Here is a 22,082-nt window from a genome sequence, read left to right as displayed (position 1 = left end):
CGGGGAAAAAAGAGGAGGGCAATCATTTCGTGATGCGATTATGCGCGCCTTGACTCTCGCGCGCGGTTACAAGCTGCAGTGTACGTACCATACATATTATACATAAAGATACGTGTGTGTGCCGCGCGCCCCGAGGTGAAAATTAAGCATTACTTTTATTTCTCCTTATTTCTCGCGCATCTCTTTCTCTTTCTCTAATTTATGTTTAACAGTACGTTAGCTACATGCGTATAAACGTATGTACCGAATTTACACTCGTAGCCATGCACCTCTGATGTTTATACGCGCGGGAGATGCTGTAATTACAAGCCTTTCTCGCGAGGACTTTTATCGCGCCTGGTGTGAGTGTGTGTGTGTGTGTGTGTGTGTGTGTGTGTGCTCGCGGTGAGGCCTTTGACGCACGCACTTACAATTCGACCGACCATGTGACAAATGAAAATTGGAAGGATTAACGATCCTGTGTCCTGCGTGCATAATTAAAGATAACGAGAAAATTTCAAACACATATTCCATGTAGTCGCACTTGAATGTATACGAACGAATAGATTTTCGCGCTTTGATTCTAGTACCCCGAGATGTGCGTAATTATTTCGATCACTAAATTTGCTCCGCGGAGTTACTATATAACACGACAGATAAACAAACTTGGCCATTAGCGTTTGACGATGTGCGGCACAGTTAACAATTGATCGAGTAATCCCTCGATCAATATTACCTAGCCCGGCCCGCTGATTATATGTACGGATGCGCGAGCTGCTAATTGACATTGCATTTATGGAAGTGAATATAATTATATTGCACGGAGGCGACGTGTGCTGGAGATATATAAACGCGCGATACATGCAATTTGATTGATTCGTTTTTAAACTGAATTTAACGCACTTTGCCGAGTGCCGCCGCCGCTAATAGTGGGCGTACGCGTAAAATTGTAGATCAATTCATTCGAGCTCAATTTACACCCCAATAATATATATCCGCGCGGCTAATTATGAAAGCCTACTCAATCAGCGTTATTAATTTTCGCGGATTTGACGCGTATGAATGCAACTTAAATTTATACATATGCGTAACAAAAGTAATAAAAAGTGTTCAACGCGTGACGTTGCGCGATACGATGTTACAATTTTCGTTATACGAGCTCACGCGTGTCACAATCCGCTGTGTATGGGCTATGTGCGGCACAAATATTAGAATAGCATATCGTAAATTTCGTATAGTATGTGTATATTCGATTCGCTGGCGCGCGTCACAATAAATTTGCACCGGTGGGCTAGAGCTCCATGGCGTTATACTCGCGAAACTTTTCGAGCGACTTTGCAAGCAGCCGAGGGCCCCGGGCGCCTGCAAAAGGTGAGCGATATATCGAGGTGCAGTATATGTGTATTCAGAGGCAACTGTTTGAAACTCCGATTCGTTCGGTATGTATACATACAGATGCGCGCCGCATGCGAGTTGCGTGTAAGGCTCGTCCTTCCGGACTCCCACACACACACGTACAGAGCACAGACAGCACAGAGGAAGGCCAGACTATAGTGCTGAAACTCGGCCCCACAATATAGTAGCCGTCTGCGTTGCAGCGATATACTCGTAGTCTTTCGTCCGACTTGGAGAAATTCGATTTTTTCCTTACTTCCTCTTCGTCTTCTACAACATACTCGTTTTCTTTTACTCCTTTCCTTGCATCGAATTTTCGCGATCCCGAATTCGCGAGCAACCGGGAGGAGTAAATAATAAGCCGGCAAGCGGTGTAAAATTGTAGCACTTGGCTTGCTTCTTCGTTGCCGCGTGCTATATACATTTGTGTGTATAGTGCAATATTCCTGGCAGACTTCACAACCTCTTCGCCGCTCGTATTATACATTTGCATAATATGAGAATCGGCCATTGTCTCGTTGAATTAGTCCTATACGTATGTGTGTGTGTATGCCGTGTACATACCCGCGGCTCTCGTCTAACTCTAAGGTAGACGGAAGAGAGGACGTAATACGTATAATATAACACACATACACTTACACGTATGTGCATACAGCGAAGTAGACTTGAATTCAGACGATTCACCGCAGCGACCCAGACTAATCGCAATGAGTTTCTCTTTTTACACTATATTACATACTCGCGGATTCTCTTGTCCCGAAACTCACAGTGTCACTTTTATTTATTCGTGAAATAATGTGTGTGCTCTGATTTTTCGAGAAAAATGTAGTGTCCCTCGTTGATTAAATTTGGCGAAATTCGGCTAGCTGTTTCTCATTGTCCCACGTGTGTAAGAGCACGAGCTTAATAAGTTATTTAATTCATTTCCTCGATGTAATACGGAAACGCATTTTTGTTGTAAATACATATCTTGCGATTTAATATTTTTACATACACGTTTTACGCGTCTAATTATCTCGAGTGTAGCGTAGACACGCGCGCGCGCGCTGCTCGCTCGCACATCTCGTGCATGCACAATGTCCGAATAAATTGCCAGAAAAATATTATAAAATTATCTTGACTCATATTGTATGTGTGTACGCGAGCTGCTGGCAAGCAGCATGTGCACTGCATTTTCTAAATCTTTAACCAAACAAAATTAGCTTCTCTCGACTGTTGCTGCACACACACACACACACTGCGCAGCCTTCTACTTGCACCGTATATACACACGTAAGAAACGTCCCTCAGCTTCCTCTGCTAAAATATTCCTCCTGTGCCCCTCTCTCTCGGTTTGCCCCCCTCGTTATACGTTAAGTGCGGAAACGCGCGAAAGCGAAATGGGAAATTAGTCTCCGCAGGCAAGGAGGCAGGATCAGAAATGTGTGCGCGGAGAAAGATAGGAAAACTACTCGGAGTCTCTCTTGCTTGTTCAAGATTTTAGAATGCGATTTATCCAGGGACGATTAAGGTGGCGGCGTGGCCCGCGTAGCTCAACTCTGTGTAATATTGTATACATCTATAGATGCGGCAGGCGCCATAGACCTTCACGAGTAACTTTAGCCGATACTTTGAGCGAAAAAAGTGACTTATCGCCGGCAAATTACGCCTCGTAAATATCCTTACGGAGGGATTTTTATTTATCGCGAAAGTGCAGTGTGCAGAGCTCTGGCGTCGCATCGCATCGCACTTCAGCAATACGATCGTGATGCGCTGCGCATTGAATATTTGCCAGCAAATGGCGATAATCAACTCGTTATTTTCTTCTTCGGCTGCAGCGCGCATCGTTTTACACTTCTTCACGGCGATGAAATACATATGTAATGGCATGATATAGAGGATCTCTAACTATACGCCATTATACGCCTCTGCATAGTATGTGTGTGTATTATATTATATATTGAAGCACGCGTGTATGCACGTGTATGTGCGTGCATGTGTGTGCATAAGTATAGGCGAAAGTCACGTTCAAAAGTCGTAAAACCGTTATAATAAACCGCAGCTCGAAGCATATCTTTCGCGTGGTCGGGGTTGGTCGACGACGACGACGACGACGCAGCGAGCGAGGGAGAGCGGGGAACGTGGACTTTAAAACGACTTGTGAAGTTCGATTAACGCAGTTTCCCTCCTCGTATGAGTAAACGCAAAAAGCGAACTCGAGCGAGTATAAGAAAAAGAGAGCGAGAGCGAGTGGCTAGATGCTTTCGTCGGAAATTAAAGTTCGGGAAGAAGAAAAAAAAATTTTTTTTCTCTCGTATACCTCTTGGTACCTTTCGGACGAACGAGCCTGGCTGCTGCTGCTTCGCGCATGTAGGATTACTCAAGCAAGCTCGATCGGCCAAGTTTCGAGCGCGGGGGGTGTATACAGTCCAGCATAGTTAAAGTTTATAGTACCCGATCGCGCATAGAAGCGTTCGAGCCGCGGACCGATATAGAGCGTGTATATCATGCAGCTCGCCGAGTATTGGAGCCGATATATATATTATAGGTATAGCACAGAAATTCCAAGTTTTCGTATAGGGATACGAGCAATTTCGTCGGCTGGTGTGCTATGTAACAAGCTACTGGAGCACCGCAGGATGGTTTACATGCATCGACGTATTGACTTAGCCATGAGCGCGATCCTCGACGTGGAATTGCGTTGTTCAACGTGGCTTACGAGCTTGATTAATGCGCGTTTGTGCTTTGATTTTTCTCGATGCACGCGTACACTGTTGAAAAAAAATTCGAATTTAACGCAGATTTAATATATAAAATCGCTAGATTTTATTTAAGATACTTTTACACAAATTCTTTATTGAAATTTATTGTATCGGGGTTTATTGATTTTTTTACATAAACTACTATTATTTTTAATGAAAAAATGAACGAAAACGCTTCAATTCTACAATCCAGTTTGAACATTTTTATTATAATTAATTTTTTCATATTGATTTATAGTTTGCGTTAACAGCAGCAAAAGAGCACGAAAATTCAATCAAAACTAAAGCTAGTTTTCACCGCTAGATGGCGAGTACTTTTATCTGTAAATCTGCAAGTGGCAAAGTAAAAATAAATGTATAAGTCATAAAGTCATAAATAAAGCAAGGTGCAGCAAGGGCATGATGATTCTTGTTCTTGGCATTATGCGTCAAAATTAGATTCTCGATTACCCATACACCTCAGTTATAGACGTCATTTTGTTGTATGTAATCAGTTCCTTATCATGTTTCTAAAGTAACCTTACGCATTGAGAAGTTCGGCTTTCCAATTTTACTGCGTGTTCAAAATTATATGTGTCGTGGCTCTACAATAATAATGGTATTATGTTTTACATTTCTAAATGAAATTCGGCCGTTTATGATCAGGAAGTATTTTTATAGAAAGCAAAATGTTAATGATGATAAATAAACTTTGTTTAAACTTAGTTTAAACTATTTAAATAGTCACACTAAATGTACACTGTTAGCGGCCTGATGTATTCATCTATAATATGTATCTATAAATATCTATAATATATGAAACTTCCTGCACTTTTAGATTAATTTTTATGTAAAAATATTTTTAACTGATTACACGTACGTTACAGTGCGCAGATGAGATAAGTAAATTTTCTAAATCCCTAAGGGAAAATATATCTTGATAATCACCTTGATATTTTTACTTTGGTCAGTACACACGTGTAATGGGAAAATGTCGGCCGGTATCATTCAAAGCTCGTCTCGTGGTGTGTGCGTGAACGTGTGCGTGCGCGTCACTTTCAATTTCTTTATCACCTTGGATCAATCACTCGCTTGCGCGCGGCGGAAAACAAAACAAAAAGAAAAATATCAATTTCCTGATCGTACGCGCGCCGCCGCCACGACCTGTTTCGCTCTAGCATGATATAATTTAATAACAAGACGCTCGTGGTGGAAGGTTTTATAACGAGAGCATAAAATCCTCGCGCGAGCATCATCCGCGCGTGTAATTATACAAGGTCTTTTTCGCGATAAAAACGGCTGAACTTTCTAGCGTGACATGAAAAGTTAGAGATTCATCAGCGTCTCGTCGAATTTTTCCAGCCAGTGTATGTATGCTATGAAATAACCGAAAAGCATGTCTTGGTTGCAAGAGAAAAAGAGAGAGAGAGAGAGAGAGAGAGAGAGAGAGCGAGAGAGGAGACAGAAAAAGATCGGCTCATATGTGCATGCATATATAAGAGCATCTTTGAACGATCTCTGGGTGAAAGTGCCAAAATTGGGTCTCTCTCGTAAACCTATCCTAGATCCTCGCGTACATACAAGTAATACACCGCGACGTAGACTCGTTTTGGCAAACCCTTTAAACTGAGCAATATAATAATATCGTCGTAACAACGACGAAGACGAAGAGCGGTAAAATTTATTTATACCTATTTTCCCATCTACGAGCTTTTGCGTCGCAATGGGTTAAGGTCGTACTGATACAATAATGAAGATAAATGACCCGAGATGTTTTAATTAGTAGCGCATAGTCCATGTCTGAACATAGGATATGAAAACTCTTGAACTTCGGAGTTTCTAACCTGAAGCTAGTCTCTCTCTCTCTCTCTCTCTCTCTCTCGAGTTAATTGCAGCCGGCATTCATATGACTATACATACCTACACATGCACATGCTGCGGCGGTGGCGGCAGGAGACTTGCTGCGCTTATAAACGTATACGGGGACTGACAGCGACTCGGCTATGTGTACACATACACGCGAGAGAACGTCCCTCACTCTCTTGAGTACGTTGACGCTTTGGAGAAATTATAGCACTGATTGTGTCGCCGATTATATTACCCGGCTGTTTACTGCAACCCGTGTGTCCCCGCGCTTTGCGACGAGCTATGTGTGCATAACAAATTTATTGCGGAGCTCTCCTGGCGCACATTTTTGTTTTATTCTGTTTGTATGCATAAATATCGTCTATTCTTTGTTGGGTACTTGTATTATTATGCCAAGCGAGAAATTGTGAAATGTGCATGAAAATTCGTGTATCGGGCTCCCTTCGCGCTCGTGCTTGTATCACGTGATATATTTAATTATAAAACGGAGCTTATCCGTAAATCTGAAAGAAGATCCTCGAGCTCTCTCTCCCTTACTTTCGGGTACGATGCACGAACCTTTGAACGCTTTGATCATCTCGATTGTCGAAAAAAAGCAAAAGAAGAGGAAAAAGTAACGACCTTTCAAACACTTGCGCGCGTAAAATTAGAACGTCGTCGTACGCCGGGCGATCGGCGAAAAAAGTAAAAGCGAGCAGTTGCAAGTACACACACCCACACCCACACACATACACATAGACTTAAGTGGTGGCCAGCCCTTATATATTTCGCGGGAGGCTGAAAGAGAGCCAGAAATTAGTTCGCCCAAAGGTACATAGACTTATATATATTGAAACTCGCGCGCTTGGGTGAAAATTACTTCGAGATACACACCGGATATAAAGAACATTGCTTCCGCTGCGGCGGAGTACAGCGCTTACAATTACTTTTTCTTTCCCTTTTTTACTTAGTATCCTTGGCGTTTTACGAAAAGAAAAAGGAAAAACCTATCGGCCCTTTTCACCGTAAGAACAATGAGTGAAACGGAGCTTCGAAAGAGAGAAAATAGAAAAAGAAGAAGTGATGAAGAAATAAGAGCGTTTTGTATGATAAAAAGAGAGAATTTGAAGTGTAGGCATGGGTGGATGTCTATGTGAGGAGCTCGCTCGCGCGCGAGGCTGCTGCGCTATAGGTATGACATTGCTTTGCTCGCGCGAGCGCCCGCGACAATTCGAATGAAAGTTCTTTTTTTTGCGGTATAAAGGAGAAGACCTAGACGGAGAGAAGTTTCGTGGAAGCTTCGTTACGAAAGGAAAGTCATAAGGAACTATGAACCTCTTTATATTCTCAAATGTACGTGTATGTGCGCGTCAGACTAATTGCCGGACTTTTGCGGTATGAGGCAAGCTTATCGCGATAGGATGAATTTTCAAAATGGTTTTTCGCTAATTTTTCCTACATCACCCCTGGTTGAAACGCTAAACAATTCAAGGCTAGTTTCTAACCAACCGAAAAGTTTCTAAGACATAAGGGGTTCTTTAAAACTGGACATATGCTAACCAAAAGTTCAACATTTTATTTCCCCAAAATTTGACAGCTTTATCATACGGCTTTTTAAAGATTATCGTTTGACTATAAGAAACTCGGGCGAGTTATGATTAAAGACACATTGAGTTATTATTTTTAATTAAGATAGTATAGACGAAATCTAAATCCAATCTAAATCCAATCTTAATCTCAATCCAATTCATCTTGACATAGTAACTGCGTTTTGATTTATAAAATTGCTTTGACTTTACCAATTGCAGATTCACATACAAAAGTACTCGTCATCAAGTGGAGGTGGCTCAAATTAGTATTACAATATTTAAAGTGATCGAAAACTAGTCTAAATTTTTTAAACAATTTAATTGTCATTTTTAGGTCATTACTCCTCCTGAGCATTTCCACCAGAGACTTGACAATTCCTCAAAACAAACAAACAAACAAAAAGAGAAGAAAAAAAATGAAAATCTACAATGTCTGAGGCCACGACCCCGCACGTCCTTCGATCTGCATCATGCGCGCTTACACGATCGAGCACTCCTCAATCGCCGCTACATCGATTATCTCTCCCCTTCCGCGATGCCCATTTTCCCATAGCAGCGCATCATCCCGCAGCGCGCGATCCACTTCTACTTCTTTCTCCTCTCTCTGATCGCTTTGCATAGGTAAATATATCAGCGAACGAGAGCATCGCTGCTGCACTCGGCGCGCGTGACGTAAATCTGTGTACATGTAGCACTTAAGAGCAGCACACAAAAGATAGACCAATAAACTGCGCGCACTGCGACTCGCGGAGACCGAGCATACTTGGTTGGGATAAATTGCACTACATACGTATCGAGTCTACGAAGTTTTCCTTTTATCAAAGCTCGAGGATCTTTGATATTGCTCGGACATAGTTTCATCGTATTATGTATCATGTAGAAGAGAAAAATTCCCTCTCGAATCAAATTCGAACACAGTCTGACGAAATGCAATTTCTCAAGCGCGAAAAGGTGTGGAAAACAAGAGACAGTATACGTTTCGAGGGTCCAAAGGCCGTAACGGAGCAGCTGCCGTAAGTTCGTGTCCATTGTTACATCAACAATTGCGTACAACGTCTCCTCCTTTGCGTGTATCACACCTAAGATATACAAGCGTACGTATTCTTGGCCCTGAATCGCGCGATGCTCGTCGTCGCAACGCTTTTATTTATAACTATATTCAAGTGTTCGTTTCACGCGCATCGCGCACGTGTATAAAAAAACACATGTAGATTCTTCGATACTTCTTTTATACTATTAATCTTCGTCATCGTTTTCGTTATAATTTCAATGGCCGCGCGGCGTCGAGTCGATTTATCGACGAGGACAATGAAAAATTTTCCTATAAAGAATGAGCCCATTCATTGCTGCGATAGGTGTTATAATTCGACGCTCCGTGGATCCTTGCAAAATTTGAAGCGTCTATTATCGACTTCTTATAGATATAATGTAATAATAATAGCACCTGACTCTGCGAACGCGAAAATTAGCATTGAATTCCGATTTCGATAGGGTCATATTTTTTCTCTCTCTCCTTACTTTTTTCCTGAACCCATTAATGCTTTTATATTCAAAGGTACACACACTTATAGCAGTTGCAACACATAAGTACACAGTGATACGTTTATCTATATGTGATTCTTTCGACGTGGCTTTTGTAATGATATTTTTATATTTAATAATGGCGCAATCGGTACACACCGCGAGAAAGGGACAATCCCGGAAAGCCGTATCTTCATCTATCTCTCTCTTTCTGGCGATTAAAGCTGCGTGTAATGAAGAAAAAGGTAAGGAGTGAAAAAAAAGATTCTCTTTCTCTCGCGCAATCGTAATAAAACAATCGCATATAATAATTCCACGTACACGCGCGACTCGAGTGTGTTTATATATATGTGTGCGTGCGTGTACCTGTGTGGGCGCGGAAATCGACTGCTTGCACGCACGATGCATATACCAGAAAAATCACGCGGTTCGCGTCTCCTTACTTCGATAAAAGAGGAGAAAGCGCTCATAGATAGTCCGTATGCACACACACACACACACGTACGTACGTGCGCGCGTTCGCACGAACCTCTGTGATCCTCTGCACTCTTATGTAAAACTGTATGTGTGTGTGTGTACAAACGCAGACACATAGACACAAGGTGCACCACCACTGCTGTATGTAGTATGAGCCGCGGGGGACGCGACGCGCCAAGGCACACAAGCTTTTTTTTGTATACCTTCATCATACAGCCTATAGGATATCCTTTAACGATTCATGTGCCCGTGCTGTAGTGCGCGCGAAGAATCTATATAGGCGACGATTAATCGAAGCGACGCTTCTCTTCTCGTCTTTCTCGGAGCTCTTTAATGGCTTATTATAACGATATTCGCATTGTGCGCTATAGGTGTGCTCTCTGCGCATACTATGAAATTTTTCCAGCCGCGAATTTAAGAGACGTCGGCGTTCGTTCGTTCGTTCGTAAGTTCGACGAAGATCTTCTGGGCGAACGTCTCGGCGGACTGTATATAATGCCTGAGCAGGAGGTGAAAGTTCTTCGTTAGAGGAGCCTCTGATTATTCGAAATCTACGCGTCGAGCGCACTCGTTAGTCATATATATGTAAGTATGTACGAGCGTGCGTGCAAAAAGTCAGTTCGATCGATGTTCGTCCATTAAAAGGCCTGTATACGTTTGACAATTATTTCGCGGACATACTACTGTCAACGCGTTCTTTTTGGCTCAATTATTTTCTTTTTTGTGTGTTTCCTTTCATTCACTCGTTTGTTCAAGGAAGACGACCGTTTTATGCAACTATCGAGTGGCATGGTAAAATCATGACGATTCATTTACCGAGAGTTAATAACGTTATACACCTGCAACTTGAAAATTATCACTGATGTAAGCGCGCGCCCGACTACATTACTTATGCGATAGTTATGTACCCACTGTCTGTGTCTGTGTGTTAAAAGCCTCGTTGAGAACTCGCGGTGTATAATACACACACACACACACACACACACACACAGCAACTTTGGTCTTTGACATCTCTCTCTCTCTCTCTTTCTAGAAGCGCACACAGAGCAAACACACAAACGTAACATGTGTAGTATACATGCCATTCTTGTAAGAGAAAGAGACAGAGTGAGCGATATAATCCTCCACGCACACACATCCACACGCAGACCGGGAATCCTTTGCTGCTAGCTGAAGAGTGAATGGCGCGCGCGACGCTCGTATTAATTTAATTATGCGAAAGTCTCGCCGCGTTTGTGCGCGCGTCTATTTGCGAGTGTGCGAGGTGTAAAGTACTGTTCGACGTGTGCGTGTCTGCGTCTGTGTGTACAGCGATATGATACATAATATATAGTGCATATTGTACATAACGTGCGTGCGACACGTGTTAATTATTTCTTATATATTATGTGTACACATTTATGAACGATGCTTGTGATAAAATCGATCATATACATATATTTGGATATGCTCATCGTTATTACGAGCTGCTGAGTAAACTCTATCTTAAAATATTTTAATGGTCGATTGAACGATAAATATATGGACGTGTCGTATGCAAATCTCGCGTGCTCGCGTCGTTATAACGACACACTTATACACACATACACGCAGACGAGTCGTAAAAGTAATTATGAAAAGCACACGCGAGATGCCCCGGCGCACGATGCATGAAGTCACCATTGAAGAAAATGTCGAAAACACCGCGATGAGATCCCCGAGCCCTTCCCATGATGCCCGGTTATAAAATATATCATATTATAACATGCAAAAATCACGACGTCGGACACGATCTACGACGCTCGGTGGTTGAGTCGTTGTGTATACTAGCGCAGCAGCGATTATCGTCACAATTAATCGATATGGAATGGTGATGCAGCAGCAGCAGCAGCAGCCGCGCAACAAAAAACTTACGATATAAAAATATATATATGGGCCCGCTTGCGCTAGAGTCCATCCCTCGTCTGTGCACTGCTCGCTATAGCTCAGACTGGCATCATGGTTACGTCAGTTTTCGGTGTGTAGAGATCGAAAAAGGGGATCCTCCTGCCTCGGCGCGTCGCTGCTGTTGCTGCTGCAGCTGATGCTCGGCATTGTCATTAGGCTTTTACGTAAGGATTTAAGTGAAGCTCTGTGTTGCTTTAGATTCGCTCGGCAGATATAGCATCAATTTTTTAGCACCGAATGCTTGTCTCGAGATTTAGACTCTCTCTTCTATCTATCTCTCTCTCTTGTTTTGAAAGATACGCGCGGGCTATTATATTGTGTTCGATGGAATGTGCTTTCTTTTATCTACATATAGATATACGAAATCGTTCGTTAGGTTGCGCGACTTTTTTTGCCGTTCTTCCTATGCCCCCGTACTACGATACGTGCCAATTGTAAAATTAAATGTATATCATTAAGTCGAGTAATTGTCTATAATCTTGATGCTTCTGTAGACGACTACGACGATTCAATTTACCTGCGCCTTACGCGACGACGTTAAAGCTTATAATATCAATTGCGACTTGAGCTTTCGCAATGAGTAACGGCCGCATGTATAATATAAAAGTCAATAATCCCAACGTTTACGTCGTCTCAAATTGGCAAATGAGAATTAAAATGAGAAGAAGTCGTCGTTGCTTACGTTCGCTTATACATCCTTTATAATATAATAGAAAAAGGACTGCGCGCCTTCATAGATGTATCGCAGTTACACATAAATCTGTGGCCGATAACATTTGCTCTGCACTGACGAGAACAAAAGTATATATAATAATACTGAAACACGACAGACGTTCTTTCCATCGTATTAATGCTCAACTCACCGCGAGAGACTCATGCACGTGTGTTAAAATACTCTGCCGCGTGCGTTCTGCACAGTGTGAGTGTCGCAATAAACATCGCGCCTACATATATAGAGGCACCAAACGATTTTTCAAAGATAGTCGATCGCCCTCGCGAGCGCGCGAGAAAAACAGCTCGTCTCTCGCGAGCTATATCTATCAGCGATACCGAGGTACATTTTTCTGTTTATAGGTGCCCAGCTCGCCTTTGTAATGCTAATATCTGACAATTACTCACTCGTTAAAAGTCGCGAGTCGCGTCACGGGTGCACAACTACCACACAGACTGCGTATCGTTGCCAGGCCATCAAAGTTCATAGGCATTAAAACCGCACAGAAGATCCGCGCGTGACGTTGGACTATTTTTTTTCTCTTTCTTTTTCGACTTTACAGTACTTTTCGATCAGCTCGTTTTTACAGCATATAAATGCCGTGCCAGTAGCTCATGTCAAAGAGTGAAAAAGCTAGTAGTAGTGCAATATATCATCCTCAGATTTTTGACAAAGAAAAAAAGTTGCTTAGTGCAAGCCCTTCCACTATACTACTGCTACCATAACTTGTTCCAGTGCCAAGCAACGCGTCAAAAAGACAATCGCGCTCTAGTAGTGCCCAATTAGGATCCAGTTAAGAAGCAAAAAAAAAACTTTCACGCCGCTCTATCCGCGACGAGGAATATATGGCGCTTAAGAAGTCGCTCGCGAGAAAATGACCACGGCGGCGTGTAAACAACGACACGAGTTCAGCACTACAAACAAGAGTTATATATATATATATATATATAAAACACGCGCGGCAGTGTGGTGATGGCAGCAGCAGCAGCGGCGGCGGCGGCAGTACCGGCGGTTTTACTTATACCTGGGATGTGCACTATTTTTCAATGGTAATTCGACTTTCGAGCGTGGAAAGCACGAGAAAATTAGAGGTGTTTAACCCTGAAGCGTCCATCGGTCTCTCTCTCTCTCTCTCTCTTACTGCACACTATAGTATTATGCGCGTTGTATATACTGCACTGCACTGCAGAGCAAAGAGCGCCAGCAGCGGTACATCCCATTTTGCGTGTTGCGAAATGTCGCGCGCGTTCCATGCGCGGGGCTATAAGCCGCGCGGCGCTCGAAAGTGATATAATAAGTCGTTTTAACCACAATACCATAGAGCTCGAGCGAGCGACGCGCTTAAACTTCCGCTCTCTTGCGCGGGCCCAAGCGGTTTTATGTGGTATATATAAACATACATATTATAAAAGCCGGAATCGATTCCCAAGCTCGATGGTCCAGCATTTTTCATTTTCACGCTGCAGCAAGTGTATAAACGAAAATATATCGTGAATCGAGCAAACGTTTGCGCTCTAACGTATAAATTTCGTATGCGGAGCAAGCCGGCAGCTAATCAAAGATATATTATAAATATATGTCTATATTGTTTGGCTATGGTATACGCGTGGCCTAGAGTCAGGTACATACGAGCGTATGGGTATTCGTATATTCAATGCCGATCTCTTGGCATATATATAATAAGCTCTCCGACTGTACTCGGAGAGGGCGCGAGCGCGAGGCACAAAAAAAAGACTCGTAAATTTATCCCTCGAGCATTTATAGCTTAACGCGCATAAAATGTGTACGATATGTATATACACTCGCTGTACAGAGCTGCAAGGCTGCACTGCACCGGGCCACTGTACTCCGAAGTATAGTACAGAGCAGTGCATCACACAAGGATATCCATTGAGCGAGCGGCCCTTTAAGTCTCGGCTCTTCTCTACCCCGTATACATATACCTATTGGCCTGATATATTCCTCTCAACTGAATACGTGTATTTATGCAGGGATGATGGAGCTCGATCCATAACTTCGAGTGAGGCCGAGCTACTCTATCTCGTATGAATTTTTCAATCTCTCTCCCTTTCCACGAGTCCTCGAGGAGATAAAGAGATCCTAGAGTTAAGGGAAAATTAATACGATACACATTTAAGTCTACGGACGCATGTGCACACGAGGCTAAAACATTCTTGAAATAAGATGTTTGTCTGTTAAGTCCATGCGATATCGCGACGAGACAACACACGGCGTAACACACGTGTACGAATGTGTGTGAGTATGTGGGTGAAAAAACTTTTTCGCGCGCAGTAAAACTTTGTGTAGGAAGACGCGCGCGATATACACATAAGTTCGTTCAGACAGATATATATGCAGATACACTTATATATTTACGTCTCTTTATAAACTTTCGACATTGATACGTGCTTGAGTTTTTTCTTTTTTTATTTTACAACTCTCTGGGCGAACAGCAGGTAAAGAAATTGCCGATGTCAATTGTGCAACAAATGCTTACACCGGAAATCCGAGAGATAAGGTGCGTTAATCGTATGCACGAGAAGCGCGACTCTGAATATATTTTTTTTATATATATTTCTATACCGTACGACGCAGACGACGATGAAAAAAAAATCAGAGCCGTATTCAACAATGGAAATCGTATTTTTCTTCCGCGTGAAAAAGGATGCAATCCAGTCGAAAGCAGTGGCAGAAAAATAAATAAAATGAAAAGTCTACTGCTCCCTACTTCTTCCATGTACTTCGTCTACTTCTTCTTCTACTTCCACTTCTGCTGCTGCTGCTGCTGCTGCTGCTGCTGCTACTGCTGCCGCCGTCGCCTGTGACTGCCGTCTATGTATACCAAAGTGCCACGACGGTATGCTAGACGGCATATACAAAAAAAGCGGAAAAAAAGACGGAGGTGAATCCATAGAATCGAATTCGATAAGGAAGAAGAAATAAGATTTTCCCCGCGATAAAAGTGCATTGCCGCATGCTCCTCTACTACTACTACGAATCCACGACACGAGCTCGAGCTCGAGCTCTGCGCTCGCTAAGTCGAAGGCAAAAAAATTATTATGTTTGTATTATATAAAAGATGCTGAGGAAGAGAACCACGCCTGCCTAGAGGATAAACATCTCTTTCGGCAAGTTCCTTCTCGGCATCGCTGTCCTCCTCTTTCTCTTCCCTCCTCCGCGTTCGAACGCGAATTCCATTTATCCGCGAGAAAAAGAGAAAATGTAGTTCGTTCGTTGGATGAGACGATAAAGATAAAAAAAAGGAAGAAGAAGAAGAAGAAATTAATTTGGAACTGTATACCCGTAGAAACATATCGAAAAACGTATACATTCAACGGATGCACTTTCCAAGACGGAGCGCCATATCCTTTGAAGCATTTTGTGCCCATAAAAAAATGTTGATGATCAGAGGAGTCCTTTTTATTTACTTGTTTTTTTTCTTCCGTCCCAAACTGTATACTTTCTTTTGTGTTCAAATTAAATGTTGATGAATATGCAGTGATTACCGTTAAGCCTCCTTTATTATTAGGCTTTTGTGGAAAAAAAGAAGAAATACGAGTGAGTTAAAGAGGACCCATAAATGCAAAATATATAACACAGGAAACAGTGGGAGCAGCAAAAGCATGGAGTTGTTCGGTGTATAATACGAGCAGGCACGCGCGGTGCTCGCGATTTTCACCGCAGCGCAGAACGCGTCGCGCATCTTCTCTTTTTGCCAAAGCACTCGTATTATACACTCGTAGTAGTATATCCTGGCGCCCATAGATATACATATATCTTCACGCGTAACGAGGGACGGACAGAAGCTTCATAGAAGATATATTAGTGTGCGCGCGGCGCGAGCAGAGATCGTCGCACGCGATATATACCTATATGTATAAAACGCGCGCGACACGACTGCGTACGTATATATAATGTTAAAAGACAGAGCTAGAGCTCAGCGAGAATGCGAAAGTGACTAATTTTCGGAAAATTACATCGCTGACAATGCGTAATGAAAAAATAATCGAATTTCCACGGCCGGCGCTAGAGACTTTTCCGAAACTTCCCGAGGCGGCAGTAGCGACAGTGAAAAATTCAGTGCGAAGCCGACGCAACGAGCGTGTGGTATGGTATTTACCTTCAATTGAATTTATTCACGAAAAGAATGTAATCATAAGGACGAATGAATTTTACGATAGTAAAAAATGAAAAAAAAAAAGAAAGAGAAAAAGAAAAGAAAGGTTGGAAGTTAATCAATATAAATTCTTATTCAAAAAGGCGCATCACCAGCAGCAGCAGCAAGAAGAAGAGCAGCAGCATAAGCTTGCCAACGTAAATTCTAAAGAGGTACTCTTTACGACTCTCGAGCCATTATCTAAGAGCGCCGACTCCCCCCCCCCTTTCCCCCTTTTTCCACAGTCTCCGGACGAAGCCGAGCAGAGCTGAAATTTCTAACGTTTAATAAAATCTTTGTACTATGAACAAGAGCCATATAGCTCGAGCTCTAGGAGAGCCATCTCCTAAGCGAATCTTTATGGCATTTTTCGAGTTGAACTATTTTTTCGTGTACGCGCGCGATAGCGAGAGAAGAGAAACGTCAAGACGACGTATTACGCGTATATCAGAGAGTATCGCAGTACAGGTAAGGCTCTACTCTTTTTTTTCATGTCATTTTATTTTTATTTTTTCATAAAATCAATTGGAATTTGACACGGTATTTCCATCGATATTCTTGGCATGCAGTGTGTACGTATAACGAACACACACTAGAGGCGCACGTACTTGCATACAACTGCATATACTCGTCTTTTGCGCGATTATAAAATTGAGCGCGTGCGAAAAGCGCATCTTATTGTGCTGTCTCTCAAATTCGCGTATACGTATACAGCATCAAAGAACGTCTCCAGTATACATACAGCAACGTATACGAGCGCCAGTAAGCGCAGATTCTCGGCTCAATTCTATTGGTATGCCAACATTTGATACTGATTGATTTTGACGCTCGTTTATACATTGTTTCTAAGTACGTGAAAATCGACTCATCTTCTTATATAAATACGCCGAACACGTGATGAGGTCTCGACAAATTTTACGGAAAAATCACCGCGCGAGAAATATGAGATTTTTGCAGTTTAAGGCCCCAGCTCAAAATATCTCAAAGAAACCGTAGAGCCGCGCGCGTATCGCAATGAAATCGACTGTGTGTGCCGCCTGCGTACATTACAGTACCCGCTGCAGCGCTTGCTCACGATGCGATTTACCTGCGCGCAAAAAAGGCGCCATTGTTACGAGGAAAAACACTCGCGCGCCTGCACATGAGCGCATGCCTGCAATTAAATTTATTTTTATTTGAAACAATTGATCGAGCGTAAAGATCGTCGTTATTATGTACTTCGAGTGCACGTCGGGAAAAAAACTATATATCCCTCGATGGATCAAATTTTACTTGGATATACTTGATTTTGCACTGCATATAAGACACAGGTGACTCGATCCTCGATGGCATACACATATACACGAGCGATAAGTGTTTGTGCAAACAACGCGAGTCTCTCCGCGTGCGAGGGAGTCCAATTTTCTCTACCGATTGATTGTCCACAACCCCCACGCTCGGATACGTTGATTAATTCGTATGCACGCGCGAATCGTAGACGGAATATTATATTACATGGTAGATTATACAATGCAAGAAAGTCAACAACAATAATACATGTATGTATGCACACCACACGTATCTCTCTCTATCGCGCACGATGTGCCCAATTTTATCCTATCAAAATACCATCTATATTCTTCGTTATTTCTCTGTCTCTCTCTTTTTATCTCTTTTGTGGTTCTTATTTTTTTTTTCTCATCGCGAAGTGCACGCACATAATTTGATAATGGCAAAATAGATATCGCGTGTGAATGAGCTATACCCCTTGAGAAATTCGGGACGTGATGGTGTAGTATGGCTCAGACGTTGTTGTTCACGCCTATATATGCGTGCACGTGTGCGTGTGTGTATAAGAGATCGCTATATAGCTACTTCGACGGACGTGACTTTACGTACTCATGGTGCGCCGCCGAGCTCATACATGTGTCTTTGCATAATTATTATATTTCAATGATTTTGCAATAGATTTACTTCTTTTGCGTTATTCAGCGCTGCATCATGGCGCTTATATTTTTTCGACTGCGCATGATAGCAGACTCGTGATTGTTTAATTTTTGGAAAAATCCCCGGTTTAATGGCATAAGCAAACGAATTTATTTTATTATTATTATTTTTTTTTTGTACATTTGTAGAATGTAGAATTTTTAATAAAAAAAAATATATTTTGTTATTTTATTGTGCACCTCTTCACTGTGAATTACAAAAAAAAAAAATAAGCGAAATAAAAAACCTCTCACGTTTCGACCCTGCAGTGCAGAGGGTATTAATGTAACTAGAGCAATTAAGTGCAATATTTTTATACACTGACCCAGTGTGCGCAGTGTGTTATATAATTGAAAGAAAAAAAAAGAGAACGGGGGTAAAAAGAATTCACCCCGACTCAGCCATTAGCGCGCGAACCTTTGATTGTTTTTGTTACAATTTCATTTAAACAGTTTGGATGTTTAAAAAAAGCGCAAGTACGCAGTGCCCACCCCCGTCCATGTGTGCTTTTTATTTTTATACATTCGTTAAAAATTCAAATTTAATCTAGTTCAATCGAGCTCGTGCACAGAGATGGGAACATTTTCGTACTGCAGGGCCCCCGTCGTACAGTAGTTATATATATATACGCGCAATTTCATTAGCTTTAACGAATACAACACAAAATATACATTAGAAGAGCTGAAATTCAATCAAGTTAATGAATATACACATCGAATGGATTGCGCTTACACGCGGATGATATCAAGCATCTATTATATCGACGAGAGAGATAGATAGAGAGGGAGAAAGTCGATAATTCAAGCGAAGGTACTCAACGCAAACATTGTCATTGCGCAGGATATATTCTAAAGCCGTGTATATATTCTTTAGACGATGCACAAGTCAAGCGCTCGCATCTCTATGCACCTCGTCGCTTTCGTATAACATCCGAGGATTTGAAAATCGATGCATTTTCTATGCAAGCGTGCAAAGAATTGATGAATAATAGGTACGAATTTTACAACTGTGCTCGGTCACTCGCGCATTTCATCCGAATTTTTTTTTTCATCTCTCGCTTTTCATTTCTCGCGCACGGTACAACAATGATTCATAATTAAGAAGGATTGAACGAGGAATGAAAAATGAACGATCAACAGTGCGAAATCTCCAAGTCGTGCATTACTTATACGCACGTTGGGACGCTGCAAGGAAGTTTGTTTCTAAATTACAGTCACCCAGATGAATGACGGAATAAAATGAAAAATCTCTCGGTGCCGGGAAAATCTCGGTATAATATAAATTTAGTCTGGCGAACGATGGAATTATACTACTGTCGGTTCGTTCGTTCCGAAATGAAATTGAAAAGAGCTTAGATATAAGTATAATTGAATTTTTATTAGTAGCTGCATACACGCGGATTATGAAAACTCTATTACTCGATCGACCAAAAATGGAAAATCTTATACGATTACGACAATTTGATTAAAAATCCGTATTTATATGCTCGCATCGAAATAATTCATCGTGCGGGCTTGACGAATTTTCTCAACTTTTCTGTGAAAATAGAAGAAAAAAAAAAGAGTTAAAAGAGATGGCAAATCAGTCAGTGCGATCTACTCTACACGCGCGCACCTGAATCTTTGCTACTCCTGAGCCGCTATTACCAACGAAAACAAAAATCATCGTGCTGTAACAATATACGGTCTCGAAATTTTCCCATAAAGGCGTGCGTACGCGTATAGTAGTACGTGTAGCAGCGACGAAAAAATTTTGTCGGCCAACGACGCGACGACCTTCGCTCCTCTAGGTATATATTATAATATGAAACACGAAAAAAAGGAACATCGCGACTTCGAAAAGTGCATACACACTCAAACACACAGAATCGTACACATGCAGATCGCGAGCGTGGATCTTCTCATTGCAATCACTTGCACTTTTATACATCTACGTACACGCGTAGAGGAGATTACGCCGATGCGTAATTCCTCGAGGTACTCGCACGATCGTCGTCGTCGTCGTGTGCATTCGCTCTCCGCAGCGCGTAGCTTTCTCACGCCCCTCTAATTATAAAAAAAAAAAAGAGAGAAGAAGTATCCTAATTATATAGCGTCATTATAACGTCTGTGGTGTGTGTGCGTATGGGTACGTGTGTATACCCGCGCGTGTTATATGGGATTCGGGACCCTAGTTCTGGCGCGCGAATTCTTATATAGTAGCGCTCGCGCAACTGTACGCGTGCTTCGTGTGTACGACTGCCGAAGGTATTATGACGCACTTTTACACCTGTCTTATACCTAGCTGTGGCTGCTTTGAGACGGGCAACTGCGGTGCACAATGCCAACGGTAGCTCTGCGCGTCGACGCGTGTATGTAATGTTAATGTAACGCGGGCTCGAGCAGACACTGAATAATTTGTTCAATTTTTATTATCGAACTTAACGACGTGAAATAAATTATCGAGTAATAAATTTCCTCGCGGAAAGATATACTTTTATTATCGCACTTTTACGACGAGCGTAGCTGGGAACGTTCAACGATCGACGAAATTAACGATCTCGAAGGGAAAAATGAGTGTAGCCTTAAACTTTTTTCCAAATTTCGTATAGGCTCGTATTGTGTACGGATGACAAATCTGCAAGCCCGTTAAAAGCTTGGCGCGCGCGAAAGCGCACGGCACGCGTTGCAGCAATTGGTATCGAATTGAAAGGTGTATAATATGGCTTCACGCTGCGCGCTTTTACTTCTGTCGCTTTCGCGCGCGCTCGCGCTCATTCGTCAACGCTCCTGATTAAGCTTTCGAGGAGAGATAAAATCACCGATGGGAATGTGCACCTTTTCTTTTTCACGATCTTATTCGCTAAATCGACGTAATATTTCATTCGACCATTATAGACTCACGAGTCCCGCGAAAAAGCGATAAATTGCAATTATAAAATTAGTGATATACATTGGGATAGCGTGTACTCACCACGAGGATAACAGCTTACTGCGGCACGCTTAGAACTGGCCGGTAGTCGATGTTGCTGTGTACCACCCCCTGTGTCACTCGCACGCCACGATACCTCCCCGCTCCTCAAATATCATCCAAACCGCAAAGAGTATTATATCGATTAAAAAAAAAAATAAAGGATAAATAACGTCACACTTGTTCCTTGCGAAATGCTCGTTCACAGTTTTAGTGGACAAATCAACGACACGATCACGATCACGCAGCAGCAAATTTTCTACTCACGCCCCCTTGCGTGTAACGAAGTCCTCGCACGACTTCAATAATCCTCGGATTGGCCAAAAAACCTTTAGTTTCTCAAAACAATCAAACACGTGCCCAACTACTGCGACTGTGTATCGCGGAGCATCGGCAGCAGCGGAGCTTTTCTCGCGCGCGCCAGTTCCAAAAAGCACACTGCGCGCCAAAACACGTACGGAGCATATACAGCGATCGTCGCGTGTATAATAGAAGTAGCAGCAGTAGCGGCTGTGTTGTTGTTGATGTTGATCGAGAGAGAGAGAGAGAGAGAGCGACTTGCGACGCGCTAGAGTCGCGGCACAGTACTGACTAGTCAGCCGGTCCTATTTTGCACTCGCGGCGCAGCAGCATGTAGCAGCAGCAGCAGCAGCAGCATAGCTAGAGAGAGAGAGAGAGAGAGAGATGCTACGCGATTGCACTTTGCGAGTATATAGCAGCGCTGCTGCTGCGCGCGTTTAGCACAAGGAAGCCAGGAGCAGCGGCAGCAACCCGAGCGCATGCCCCATACGCGCAGCCGTCGTACGCCGTAGAGGAGAGCACAGGCGAGAGGTGAACGCGAGAGCGCG

General features: G+C 42.6%; 1 protein-coding gene across 2 annotated transcripts in view; it reads right to left on the bottom strand.

Annotated features, from left to right (window-relative positions):
• Positions 1–21,710, bottom strand: part of LOC106652982 (mucin-5AC-like) — a 77,663-nt gene extending 55,953 nt beyond the window's left edge. For both annotated transcript variants that reach the window (XM_023460688.1, XM_023460689.1), the window contains exon 1: positions 21,238–21,710. The gene's annotated coding sequence lies outside the window, so the exon portion shown is untranslated. The remainder of the gene's footprint in view (positions 1–21,237) is intronic.
• Positions 21,711–22,082: the final 372 nt, after the last annotated feature.

This window comes from Trichogramma pretiosum, unplaced genomic scaffold (genome assembly GCF_000599845.2).
Source record: "Trichogramma pretiosum strain Unisexual culture from Peru unplaced genomic scaffold, Tpre_2.0 scaffold30, whole genome shotgun sequence".
Taxonomy (NCBI): domain Eukaryota; kingdom Metazoa; phylum Arthropoda; class Insecta; order Hymenoptera; family Trichogrammatidae; genus Trichogramma; species Trichogramma pretiosum.
This window is presented reverse-complemented; position numbering and strand designations above follow the sequence as displayed.